The 12,441-nt window shown below is 43.3% G+C and overlaps 13 non-coding genes and 2 pseudogenes across 13 annotated transcripts; all 15 read right to left on the reverse strand.

The window, feature by feature from the left end:
- Window positions 1-3,529: 3,529 nt before the first annotated feature.
- On the reverse strand, window positions 3,530-3,648 carry LOC146021707 (5S ribosomal RNA). The gene has a single exon (XR_014451184.1). It is a non-coding gene; the product is annotated as a 5S ribosomal RNA (ribosomal RNA).
- A 345-nt stretch (window positions 3,649-3,993) lies between these two features.
- LOC146023467 (5S ribosomal RNA) lies at window positions 3,994-4,112 on the reverse strand. Its single transcript, XR_014452883.1, has one exon. It is a non-coding gene; the product is annotated as a 5S ribosomal RNA (ribosomal RNA).
- Window positions 4,113-4,446: 334 nt separating this feature from the next.
- Window positions 4,447-4,566, reverse strand: LOC146025381 (5S ribosomal RNA; annotated as a pseudogene).
- Window positions 4,567-6,998: 2,432 nt separating this feature from the next.
- On the reverse strand, window positions 6,999-7,117 carry LOC146024595 (5S ribosomal RNA). Its single transcript, XR_014453967.1, has one exon. It is a non-coding gene; the product is annotated as a 5S ribosomal RNA (ribosomal RNA).
- A 345-nt stretch (window positions 7,118-7,462) lies between these two features.
- Window positions 7,463-7,581, reverse strand: LOC146021838 (5S ribosomal RNA). The gene has a single exon (XR_014451312.1). It is a non-coding gene; the product is annotated as a 5S ribosomal RNA (ribosomal RNA).
- A 344-nt stretch (window positions 7,582-7,925) lies between these two features.
- LOC146021839 (5S ribosomal RNA) lies at window positions 7,926-8,044 on the reverse strand. The gene has a single exon (XR_014451313.1). It is a non-coding gene; the product is annotated as a 5S ribosomal RNA (ribosomal RNA).
- Window positions 8,045-8,389: 345 nt separating this feature from the next.
- Window positions 8,390-8,508, reverse strand: LOC146023881 (5S ribosomal RNA). The gene has a single exon (XR_014453282.1). It is a non-coding gene; the product is annotated as a 5S ribosomal RNA (ribosomal RNA).
- Window positions 8,509-8,852: 344 nt separating this feature from the next.
- Window positions 8,853-8,971, reverse strand: LOC146024003 (5S ribosomal RNA). Its single transcript, XR_014453401.1, has one exon. It is a non-coding gene; the product is annotated as a 5S ribosomal RNA (ribosomal RNA).
- A 344-nt stretch (window positions 8,972-9,315) lies between these two features.
- Window positions 9,316-9,434, reverse strand: LOC146024016 (5S ribosomal RNA). Its single transcript, XR_014453413.1, has one exon. It is a non-coding gene; the product is annotated as a 5S ribosomal RNA (ribosomal RNA).
- Window positions 9,435-9,781: 347 nt separating this feature from the next.
- Window positions 9,782-9,900, reverse strand: LOC146021840 (5S ribosomal RNA). The gene has a single exon (XR_014451314.1). It is a non-coding gene; the product is annotated as a 5S ribosomal RNA (ribosomal RNA).
- Window positions 9,901-10,245: 345 nt separating this feature from the next.
- On the reverse strand, window positions 10,246-10,364 carry LOC146024266 (5S ribosomal RNA). The gene has a single exon (XR_014453652.1). It is a non-coding gene; the product is annotated as a 5S ribosomal RNA (ribosomal RNA).
- A 344-nt stretch (window positions 10,365-10,708) lies between these two features.
- On the reverse strand, window positions 10,709-10,827 carry LOC146021841 (5S ribosomal RNA). Its single transcript, XR_014451315.1, has one exon. It is a non-coding gene; the product is annotated as a 5S ribosomal RNA (ribosomal RNA).
- A 347-nt stretch (window positions 10,828-11,174) lies between these two features.
- LOC146023571 (5S ribosomal RNA) lies at window positions 11,175-11,293 on the reverse strand. The gene has a single exon (XR_014452984.1). It is a non-coding gene; the product is annotated as a 5S ribosomal RNA (ribosomal RNA).
- Window positions 11,294-11,638: 345 nt separating this feature from the next.
- Window positions 11,639-11,757, reverse strand: LOC146024928 (5S ribosomal RNA; annotated as a pseudogene).
- Window positions 11,758-12,103: 346 nt separating this feature from the next.
- Window positions 12,104-12,222, reverse strand: LOC146022181 (5S ribosomal RNA). The gene has a single exon (XR_014451647.1). It is a non-coding gene; the product is annotated as a 5S ribosomal RNA (ribosomal RNA).
- Between the last annotated feature and the right edge of the window lie 219 nt (window positions 12,223-12,441).

Raw genomic sequence — 12,441 nt, forward strand, 5'->3', positions numbered from 1 at the left:
CTCGATGTCCCCATTATCATATATAAGCTTAGAAGTTTACACGTCAGAGAAGTGTTCCTTAAAAACTGCGGCAATCTCTGGCGTTGAGGTGGTTATAGTACCATTTTTAGATCTTATTTTAACAACTGTAGTTGATGGGCGATCGAGCCTAGACAAAAATGCCAAATATTTACCCCCTTTATCTATATTCATATAGAACTTGTGTGAGTTTATTAAAACCCTGTGGGCCGACATACAGTAGCTTGGAGGTGCTCTACCCAGAGCCGCTGTGCCTCCAACCACTCTGTTCTAGCTGTATCAGTCTTGGCTCTAAGAAATAGCCCCTCTTTAAACGATAGCTGACTTTCTAGAATGACCGCAGTGTTAAGGAGCCGCCGTTTGGCCTGTGAGATTTTTTTCAGACAAATCCCCCGTATATATGCTTTAGACGTCTCCCACACAATAGAACTACTGGCTGATTCTAAATTGTCTCCAAAGAAACCATTCATCAAATGTGAGAACTCCTCACCTTCATATAGTTGAGGAATCCATGATGGATGCAATCTCCACAGACTTTGGCCCATACCTTGTGTTGGCTCAATCTGCATCTGAATGGGGGAGTGATCAGACACCCCTCTAGACATATATTCTATTGACTGCACTTTCACGAGCACATTCCTAGAGACCAACATGTTATCTATGCACGAGAAAGAGTCGTGTGGAGGAGAATAAAAAGAATAATACCTAACATTGGGGTGTTTTACCCGCCACACATCCCACCAGTCAAATTGTGCAGCAAACTGAGCCAGTGCGGTTAAAGAGCTAGAACCTCTCAGTTTACTACTAGATCTATCTAGATCTATATCCATTACAGCATTTAAATCCCCCAGACAAATAACATATGCGTCGGGACGTGCAGCCGCAAAACTAACTGCTAGTCTTAAGACCTCTAACGTAAATGGAGGTGGGATATAAACTGCTAGGATACAGTATCTTAAAGAATCAATCAACCCATCAAGGAAAACATATCGGCCCCTTACATCAATATCAGATGCCAACAGCTCAAAAGTGATTTTTTTTTTAATAAGCACGGACACACCCCTGGCCGAGGAAGAGAAATAGGAGTGAAATGAGTTTCCAATCCATGATCGCCGAAGGGATCCCGTCTTGTCGCCAGATAAATGAGTCTCCTGGAGACAGACAACATCCACTGGGGCGGCCCGGCATTGCTCTAACACCAGGGAGCGTTTGATTTTATCTCCCATTCCACGCACATTCCACGTCATAAACCCCACCATGGAAATCTATGTAAAAAATTTATCCGTTGGGCATAACATCCTACCATAAAGGAAGGAAGAAGTCCCTTCCTATTTTGGAGGTAAAGTCCTGCCCTAGATTTTAGGAACCAAATATTGTAACTAAGTACACACAAACGAACAACACATAACACAAACCCCACCCTCCCCCTCCCTGTATCACCTACCCCCTTAGGCATACTTTAAATTGCCCGCCCCCCCAACCCTATCACATATATACCCTTAAACCTAGTACCAAGGGCACCAAATGTTAGGAGTCCACGCAAGGCATGTTCCCCCTCTCCGGGTCCTCCTTATTTTAACATAACAAGAGCATAAGTCCCATCCTCCCCCCACCAAACCCACCGCTAAGCATATTCATAATGGCAAGCAGTGAAACATAACGATAAACAAAATGATATTACATTCTCCCCTAAAAAAAGGGAAAAAAAAAAAAAAAAAGAAGGAAAAAAGGATCCTCAGTCCTTTGCCAGCTGAACTTTACAGGGATGAGATCTGTCCAACCAGGCCGCAGCCTCATTAGGTGAGAAAAAGAATTTAGTTTCATTATCAAAGACCACTCGAAGTTTTGTCGGATATACCATCGAGTATTTAAAATTTAACTCTCTCAGTCTCACTTTCACATCACGGTAACGCGCCCGCTCCTTCTGGACCTCGTATGGCAGATCCGGAAATGCAGAGACCTTTTTGCCGTTAAACTTCAGATCTCCCATGCTTCTAGCGAGCCTTAAGATGTTGTCACGATCCTTAGACTGCAAGATTTTAACAATAAAGGTACGGGGGGGACTTCCTGGAATTGGGGCTCTGAATGGAATACGGTGTGCCCTCTCCACCGAAAAAAGCGGCGAGAGGGCATCACTCCCAAGACTTTCACGCAACCAGTCCTCAGCAAATTTCTCAGGGAAGTTCCCCTCCACCCGTTCCTCTAGGCCAACAAAACGTATATTATTCCGGCGCAGCCGACCCTCCATATCAGAAACTTTGCTACGCAGCTCCTGCACTTTGTCCGACATCGATTTAATTTGCACTTGCACCGGGGCCAGAATATCTTCAACCCTTGAGATACGGGACTCAGTTTCCGTCACCCGGTCTCGCGTTTTCTGTAAGTCATCCCGCAGGAGCATAATATCAGATTGAACTTTATTTATTTGTATTGACAAACGGGACTCAGAAGCGTTAACGGCTTCCAATACTTGAGCCAGGGTAACTTCTGGTTGCAAAGGGGCACTTGCAGCTTTTGTCGGGGTGCTGTGCGGAGTAGTGTCCCGTGAAGGAGGGAGAGTTTGTGACTGCGTGCGCGCATATTTTTCCAGCCGCGCGGCTGCAGTATTTTGACCGGTTTTACCCATGGGTCAAACGATAAATGATAATAATAAAAAAAAAAAAAAAAAAAAAAGGGGGTTCTCCAACAAAGTTCCAAGTAGCTGGGTACACACCTTGTACCTGGCAGGCAGCTAGAATGCGGAGGGCTTATATTAAATGCGGCAGAATTGGTTGCCAAGTGTTAGATCTTAATTACGGGGACCTCTTCACCACACACACCCCACATATAGTCCCTACTGGAGCCAACCACCAATATTGCAGCTAGACCCCAGTAAGGCAAAGATAGAGAGAAATAAAATTTGAGACACGGTGTGTGTGGACTTACCCCACCTGTCCAGAAGCACTGTACTGATAGGCAAGTCCTGCATTAATCTTCACCTCGCGCGCTGCCACCCTCAGGCTGTAACGATAGTAAAGCCCAGACTTCTCTGTATAGTAATAAAGACTTGTACTCGCAGCTGGGGTTTTTGCTTTTGGCACCACTGGGTCATATAGGAGAGCAAAGTGGCGCACTATATTGCCTGGAAAGCCTGAGCCTGAGACACTTCCAGAGTCTCACTCGTCTCGCTCGTCCCGCGTGCTGCCCGGCGTCTCTCACGGCATCCCCCACTGCACTCGAGCCGGATGAAAACGTCACCGCTGCTGCACCGCGCCCACGGCCGCGTCACAAGCCAAACAGGGAAGCGGACTCGAACACCGAGCACCGCACCCCGCAAAGCCCAGCAGCTGCGGCCGCCGCACTGAGTCGGTAGGTTGGGGAGGGAGGGAGGAAACCAGCGGCTGGTAGATGAGGCACCCGGAGAGGCAGACGTCCTCCCTACTCACACGCCGTCGTGGCCCCGCCCCGTAAAAAAAAAAGTTTCCAATTTAAATAGCTAGATAATAAAAACCATTTGCCAGTAATGTGAAAAAACCTACAGCACCTGGTTTTCCCATGTGGTCTCCCACCCAAGTACTAACCAGGCCCAACACTGCTTAGCTTCCAAGATCAGACGAGATTGGGCCTATCCAATGTGGTATGGCTGTAGGTGAGCTACAGGCACTTTTTTGCCCTCTTTTACTTCTATCACCAGGTAAGCTAATAAAAAAGTTTCCTAACTGTTTTGGCTTACTGAAAAAAATCTTGTTTTGGTAATGTAAAAAGACCTACAGGACATGATATTAGCAGGGGATCTTAAATTAAACTACTAAAGAGGCTCAACACTGTTTAGCTGCCAAAAGCAGTTGGAATTGGGCCTAAACAGTGTGGTAAGTCTTTAGGTGATGGCTATTGTGTCTGTTTGACCTCTTCCAAATGTCTGTGCTGGCAATAAAAAGAAAAAGTTTCCAATTTAAATAGCTAGAGAATAAAAACAATTTGCCAGTAATGTGAAAAAACCTTCAGCACCTGGTGTTCCCATGTGGTCTCCCACCCAAGTACTGACCAGGCCCAACACTGCTTAGCTTCCAAGATCAGACGAGATTGGGCATATCCAATGTGGTATGGCTGTAGGTGAGATACAGGCACTTTTTGGCCCTCTTCTACTTCTATCACCAGGTAAGCTAATAAAAAAGCTTCCTAACTGTTTTTCCTTCTGAAAAAAATCATGTGTTGGTAATGTAAAAAGACCTACAGGACATGATATTAGCAGGGGATCTTAAATTAAACTACTAAAGAGGCTCAACACTGTTTAGCTGCCAAAAGCAGTTGGAATTGGGCCTAAACAGTGTGGTAAGTCTTTAGGTGATGGCTATTGTGTCTGTTTGACCTCTTACAAATGTCTCTACAGGCAATAAAAAGAAAAAGTTTCCAATTTAAATAGCTAGAGAATAAAAACAATTTGCCAGTAATGTGAAAAAACCTGGTGTTCCCATGTGGTCTCCCACCCAAGTACTAACCAGGCCCAACACTGCTTAGCTTCCAAGATCATACGAGATTGGGCCTATCCAATGTGCTATGGCTGTAGATGAGATACAGGCACTTTTTTGCCCTCTTCTACTTCTATCACCAGGTAAGCTAATAAAAAAGTTGGTACTTGTGAGTTATCTGGGCGCCCGATTTTTGATCGTGTAGCATCGGATCGGATCGCGTCGCATCGTGTGTTAACCAAATGGCATGCGATGCGACGCGACGAGATCAGCACCCGACCCCGATTTTACATCGGGTACCATCTGATCTGATCACGTCGCATCGCATGTTAACCACATGGCATGCGATGCGACGCGACGAGATCAGCACCCGATTTTAGCAGGGCAAAACCCCCAAAAAGTGACAAAACGTAAATCCCATCCCCATTGTTAACGCCACTCCACTATTGACGCCAACCCGAAGCGTGGCGAGCGCAGCGAGCCCGCGAGGGGCGGCGGTACGCGTCCTCCGACCTTTTCATGCCCTACTATCCACTAGGGCGTGGAGTGAGAATAGAATAGTGTGGCGAGCGCTGCGAGCCACCGAGGCCCGAAGCGTGGCGAGCGCAGCCAGCCCCGCGAGGGGACGCAGATACCTTCACAGGTGAGCGCATACCTTCATGGGCTTCACAGGTATCCGTGTCCCCTCGCGGGGCTCGCTGCGCTCGCCATGCTTCGGGCCTCGGTGGCTCGCTGCGCTCGCCACACTATTCTATTCTCACTCCACGCCCTAGTGGATAGTAGGGCATGAAAAGGTCGGAGGACGCGTACCGCCGCCCCTCGCGGGCTCGCTGCGCTCGCCACGCTTCGGGTTCATGTTGATAGTGGCTTGGTTGTGAACATCCAATATCATTCATCAATATCATTCATTTCTGACACATTAAGGACAACAGAATTTAAGGAATAACTGTAATTAGCATATATCAGAAATAAATTATAATAACAACAACACATAGCATACAATAATTAATCACCGTAATTATTTATCCAACAAACTGAGTGCATGTAGAATGCGGTTAAATGGGCTGTCACCCGCCAGGCACTTTCGCCACACAAACTCCTGCATATAAGAGTCAAGGTGATGGCGGGCTGTGCCCCGCTGGCGTTTGTTCCGCCATTTTGCACATCCCCATAGTCTTTCGATGTTTTGGGTGTGTGCTCCAGTGTCCGGGTCCACAAAATTGTATCTGTGGTTCACTCTCAAGTGACTGTATCCAGCCCGCTCCAGTTCTGCGGTTTTGAACGCCCGCCAGCAATCGCTGACAATTGTAGTTCCAGGCTCGATGTGCTCCACAATTGCATTAATCAGAGTTGTCGCATCTCGCTTCTCCACTGGTAGCATAAAACAGTCCCCTGTTTCACGACACACTCCTCCAAACACCCACTGCTGTGGGAGAACTCTGCCGACATTGGCTTGTCTCTTTGCAAAGAGTGTCTCATCAACTTCAACTATTTTGCCTGGTCCCCCTATCCGGCGTTGAGGCTGGGACATCAGGTCGCATTGACATGCCTCCCGCATCAATGCATTGAAAAAGATAGTGCTTTTATTACATATCTTTAAATTCTTGGTGCAAAACTCTATAGATGTGAGTTCGTCACACCAACAGAAAATAAAGCGCAGTATGGTCATAAATGGCAGCCTGCATCCGGGGTAAAATAGCGAGGCCCGCAGACTCTGCTTTTTCCCACAACTTTTGATGTAGCAGCGCCATTTGCGCTCTTTTACAGACAGGCGCATTGGGTGTCCATTTGGACAGGTAGCTGTGGATGGAAGCAGCCCATTGTCCTGCATGAATTGAACTGTATCCTCTTCAGTTTTGGGGAGGCTGAAGACACTGTCCACCAAAGCCATACTGGGAAATAGGGTGTAAGGGGCAAAATGTGGCAATATGGGGCAAATTTCAGAAATTTCACCTCACAAATACTCTGAGACACACCAACACTGCAAATCACTTGTTTTCTCCTGTCAAAACTCCCTCACAGTGATTTTGTGCCAGATGTGGCAGAGGGCGGGTTTAAAAATGGGCGGGAAGTGTTAAAATCGCGTCGCGTCGCATCGCATGCCATTGTATACCATACAATAGCATACGATGCGACGCGATTACGACGCGATGGCAAATCGCGTCGCATCGCGTCGCATCGTATGCTTATTGTACTGACATTCAATTTCCACATCGGGCGCCCGGATAACTCACAAGTACCAAAAAGTTTCCTAACTGTTTTTGCTTACTGAAAAAAATCATGTTTTGGCAATGTAAAAAGACCTACAGGACATGATATTACCAGGGGATCTTAAATTAAACTAATAAAGAGGCTCAACACTGTTTAGCTGCCAAAAGCAGTTGGAATTGGGCCTAAACAGTGTGGTAAGTCTTTAGGTGATGGCTATTGTGTATGTTTGACCTCTTCTAAATGTCTGTGCTGGCAATAAAAAGAAAAAGTTTCCAATTTAAATAGATAGAGAATAAAAACAATTTGCCAGTAATGTGAAAAAACCTACAGCATCTGGTGTTCCAATGTGGTCTCCCACCCAAGTACTAACCAGGCCCAACACTGCTTAGCTTCCAAGATCAGACGAGATTGGGCCTATCCAATGTGGTATGGCTGTAGGTGAGATACATGCTCTTTTTTGCCCTCTTCTACTTCTATCACCAGGTAAGCTAATAAAAAAGCTTCCTAACTGTTTTTGCTTACTGAAAAAAATCATGTGTTGGTAATGTAAAAAGACCTTCAGGACATGATATTAGCAGGGGATCTTAAATTAAACTACTAAAGAGGCTCAACACTGTTTAGCTGCCAAAAGCAGTTGGAATTGGGCCTAAACAGTGTGGTAAGTCTTTAGGTGATGGCTATTGTGTCTGTTTGACCTCTTACAAATGTCTCTACAGGCAATAAAAATAAAAAGTTTCCAATTTAAATAGCCAGAGAATAAAAACAATTTGCCAGTAATGTGAAAAAACCTACAGCACCTGGTGTTCCCATGTGGTCTCCCACCCAAGTACTAACCAGGCCCAACACTGCTTAGCTTCCAAGATCAGACGAGATTGGGCCTATCCAATGTGGTATGGCTGTAGGTGAGATACATGCTCTTTTTTGCCCTCTTCTCTTCTATCACCAGGTAAGCTAATAAAAAAGCTTCCTAACTGTTTTTGCTTACTGAAAAAAATCATGTTTTGGCAATGTAAAAAGACCTACATGACATGATATAAGCAGGGGATCTTAAATTAAACTACTAAAGAGGCTCAACACTGTTTAGCTGCCAAAAGCAGTTGGAATTGGGCCTAAACAGTGTGGTAAGTCTTTAGGTGATGGCTATTGTGTATGTTTGACCTCTTCTAAATGTCTGTGCTGGCAATAAAAAGAAAAAGTTTCTAATTTAAATAGATAGAGAATAAAAACAATTTGCCAGTAATGTGAAAAAACCTACAGCACCTGGTGTTCCCATGTGGTCTCCCACCCAAGTACTAACCAGGCCCAACACTGCTTAGCTTCCAAGATCAGACGAGATTGGGCCTATCCAATGTGGTATGGCTGTAGGTGAGATACATGCACTTTTTTGCCCTCTTTTACTTCTATCACCAGGTAAGCTAATAAAAAAGTTTCCTAACTGTTTTGGCTTAATGAAAAAAATCATGTTTTGGTAATGTAAAAAGACCTACAGGACATGATATTAGCAGGGGATCTTAAATGAAACTACTAAAGAGGCTCATACACTGTTTAGCTGCCAAAAGCAGTTGGAATTGGGCCTAAACAGTGTGGTAAGTCTTTAGGTGATGGCTATTATGTCTGTTTGACCTCTTCCAAATGTCTGTACTGGCAATAAAAAAAAAAGTTTCCAATTTAAATAGCTAGAGAATAAAAACAATTTGCCAGTAATGTGAAAAAACCTACAGCACCAGGTGTTCTCATGTGGTCTCCCACCCAAGTACTAACCAGGACCAACACTGCTTAGCTTCCAAGATCAGACGAGATTGGGCCTATCCAATGTGGTATGGCTGTAGGTGAGATACATGCTCTTTTTTGCCCTCTTCTCTTCTATCACCAGGTAAGCTAATAAAAAAGCTTCCTAACTGTTTTTGCTTACTGAAAAAAATCATGTGTTGGTAATGTAAAAAGACCTACAGGACATGATATTAGCAGGGGATCTTAAATTAAACTACTAAAGAGGCTCAACACTGTTTAGCTGCCAAAAGCAGTTGGAATTGGGCCTAAACAGTGTGGTAAGTCTTTAGGTGATGGCTATTGTGTCTGTTTGACCTCTTACAAATGTCTCTACAGGCAATAAAAAGAAAAAGTATCCAATTTAAATAGCTAGAGAATAAAAACAATTTGCCAGTAATGTGAAAAAACCTACAGCACCTGGTGTTCCCATGTGGTCTCCCACCCAAGTACTAACCAGGCCCAACACTGCTTAGCTTCCAAGATCAGACGAGATTGGGCCTATCCAATGTGCTATGGCTGTAGGTGAGATACATGCACTTTTTTGCCCTCTTCTACTTCTATCACCAGGTAAGCTAATAAAAAAGTTTCCTAACTGTTTTTGCTTACTGAAAAAAATCATGTTTTGGCAATGTAAAAAGACCTACAGGACATGATATTAGCAGGGGATCTTAAATTAAACTACTAAAGAGGCTCAACACTGTTTAGCTGCCAAAAGCAGTTGGAATTGGGCCTAAACAGTGTGGTAAGTCTTTAGGTGATGGCTATTGTGTATGTTTGACCTCTTCTAAATGTCTGTGCAGGCAATAAAAAGAAAAAGTTTCCAATTTAAATAGATTGAGAATAAAAAAATTTGACAGTAATGTGAAAAAACCTACAGCACCTGGTGTTCCCATGTGGTCTCCCACCCAAGTACTAACCAGGTCCAACGCTGCTTAGCTTCCAAGATCAGACGAGATTGGGCCTATCCAATGTGGTATGGCTGTAGGTGAGATACAGGCACTTTTTTGCCCTCTTCTACTTCTATCACCAGTTAAGCTAATAAAAAAGTTTCCTAACTGTTTTGGCTTACTGAAATAAAATCATGTTTTGGTAATGTAAAAAGACCAACAGGACATGATATTAGCAGGGGATCTTAAATGAAACTACTAAAGAGGCTCATACACTGTTTAGCTGCCAAAAGCAGTTGGAATTGGGCCTAAACAGTGTGGTAAGTCTTTAGGTGATGGCTATTGTGTCTGTTTGACCTCTTTCAAATGTCTGTACTGGCAATAAAAAGAAAAAGTTTCCAATTTAAATAGCTAGAGAATAAAAACAATTTGCCAGTAATGTGAAAAAACCTACAGCACCTGGTGTTCCCATGTGGTCTCCCACCCAAGTACTAACCAGGCCCAACACTGCTTAGCTTCCAAGATCAGACGAGATTGGGCCTATCCAATGTGGTATGGCTGTAGGTGAGATACAGGCACTTTTTTGCCCTCTTCTACTTCTATCACCAGGTAAGCTAATAAAAAAGTTTCCTAACTGTTTTTGCTTACTGAAAAAAATCATGTTTTGGCAATGTAAAAAGACCTACATGACATGATATAAGCAGGGGATCTTAAATTAAACTACTAAAGAGGCTCAACACTGTTTAGCTGCCAAAAGCAGTTGGAATTGGGCCTAAACAGTGTGGTAAGTCTTTAGGTGATGGCTATTGTGTCTGTTTGACCTCTTCTAAATGTCTGTGCTGGCAATAAAAAGAAAAAGTTTCCAATTTAAATAGATAGAGAATAAAAACAATTTGCCAGTAATGTGAAAAAACCTACAGCACCTGGTGTTGCCATGTGGTCTCCCACCCAAGTACTAACCAGGCCCAACACTGCTTAGCTTCCAAGATCAGACGAGATTGGGCCTATCCAATGTGGTATGGCTGTAGGTGCGATACATGCTCTTTTTTGCCCTCTTCTCTTCTATCACCAGGTAAGCTAATAAAAAAGCTTCCTAACTGTTTTTGCTTACTGAAAAAAATCATGTGTTGGTAATGTAAAAAGACCTACAGGACATGATATTAGCAGGGGATCTTAAATTAAACTACTAAAGAGGCTCAACACTGTTTAGCTGCCAAAAGCAGTTGGAATTGGGCCTAAACGGTGTGGTAAGTCTTTAGGTGATGGCTATTGTGTCTGTTTTACCTCTTCTAAATGTGTGTGCTGGCAATAAAAAGAAAAAGTTTCCAATTTAAATAGCTAGAGAATAAAAACAATTTGCCAGTAATGTGAAAAAACCTACAGCACCTGGTGTTCCCATGTGGTCTCCCACCCAAGTACTAACCAGGCCCAACACTGCTTAGCTTCCAAGATCAGACGAGATTGGGCCTATCCAATGTGGTATGGCTGTAGGTGAGATACATGCACTTTTTTGCCCTCTTCTACTTCTATCACCAGGTAAGCTAATAAAAAAGTTTCCTAACTGTTTTGGCTTAATGAAAAAAATCATGTTTTGGTAATGTAAAAAGACCTACAGGACATGATATTAGCAGGGGATCTTAAATGAAACTACTAAAGAGGCTCATACACTGTTTAGCTGCCAAAAGCAGTTGGAATTGGGCCTAAACAGTGTGGTAAGTCTTTAGGTGATGGCTATTATGTCTGTTTGACCTCTTCCAAATGTCTCTACAGGCAATAAAAAGAAAAAGTTTCCAATTTAAATAGCTAGAGAATAAAAACAATTTGCCAGTAATGTGAAAAAAACCTACAGCACCTGGTGTTCCCATGTGGTCTCCCACCCAAGTACTAACCAGGCCCAACACTGCTTAGCTTCCAAGATCAGACGAGATTGGACATATCCAATGTGGTATGGCTGTATGTGAGATACAGCCACTTTTTTGCCCTCTTCTACTTCTATCACCAGGTAAGCTAATAAAAAAGTTTCGTAACTGTTTTTGCTTACTGAAAAAAATCATGTGTTGGCAATGTAAAAAGACCTACAGGACATGATATTAGCAGGGGATCTTAAATTAAACTACTAAAGAGGCTCAACACTGTTTAGCTGCCAAAAGCAGTTGGAATTGGGCCTAAACAGTGTGGTAAGTCTTTAGGTGATGGCTATTGTGTATGTTTGACCTCTTCTAAATGTCTGTGCTGGCAATAAAAAGAAAAAGTTTCCAATTTAAATAGATAGAGAATAAAAACAATTTGCCAGTAATGTGAAAAAACCTACCGCACCTGGTGTTCCCATGTGGCCTCCCACCCAAGTACTAACCAGGCCCAACACTGCTTAGCTTCCAAGATCAGACGAGATTGGGCCTATCCAATGTGGTATGCCTGTAGGTGAGATACATGCACTTTTTTGCCCTCTACTACTTCTATCACCAGGTAAGCTAATAAAAAAGTTTCCTAACTGTTTTGGCTTAATGAAAAAAATCATGTTTTGGTAATGTAAAAAGACCTACAGGACATGATATTAGCAGGGGATCTTAAATGAAACTACTAAAGAGGCTCATACACTGTTAAGCTGCCAAAAGCAGTTGGAATTGGGCCTAAACAGTGTGGTAAGTCTTTAGGTGATGGCTATTGTGTCTGTTTGACCTCTTCCAAATGTCTGTACTGGCAATAAAAAGAAAAAGTTTCCAATTTAAATAGCTAGAGAATAAAAACAATTTGCCAGTAATGTGAAAAAACCTACAGCACCAGGTGTTCCCATGTGGTCTCCCACCCAAGTACTAACCAGGCCCAACACTGCTTAGCTTCCAAGATCAGACGAGATTGGGCCTATCCAATGTGGTATGGCTGTAGGTGAGATACAGGCACTTTTTTGCCCTCTTCTACTTCTATCACCAGGTAAGCTAATAAAAAAGTTTCCTAACTGTTTTTGCTTACTGAAAAAAATCATGTTTTGGCAATGTAAAAAGACCTACATGACATGATATAAGCAGGGGATCTTAAATTAAACTACTAAAGAGGCTCAACACTGTTTAGCTGCCAAAAGCAGTTGGAATTGGGCCCAAACAGTGTGG

Source organism: Crinia signifera, chromosome 7 (assembly GCF_055691185.1).
Source record: "Crinia signifera chromosome 7, ASM5569118v1, whole genome shotgun sequence".
NCBI classification, from domain to species: domain Eukaryota; kingdom Metazoa; phylum Chordata; class Amphibia; order Anura; family Myobatrachidae; genus Crinia; species Crinia signifera.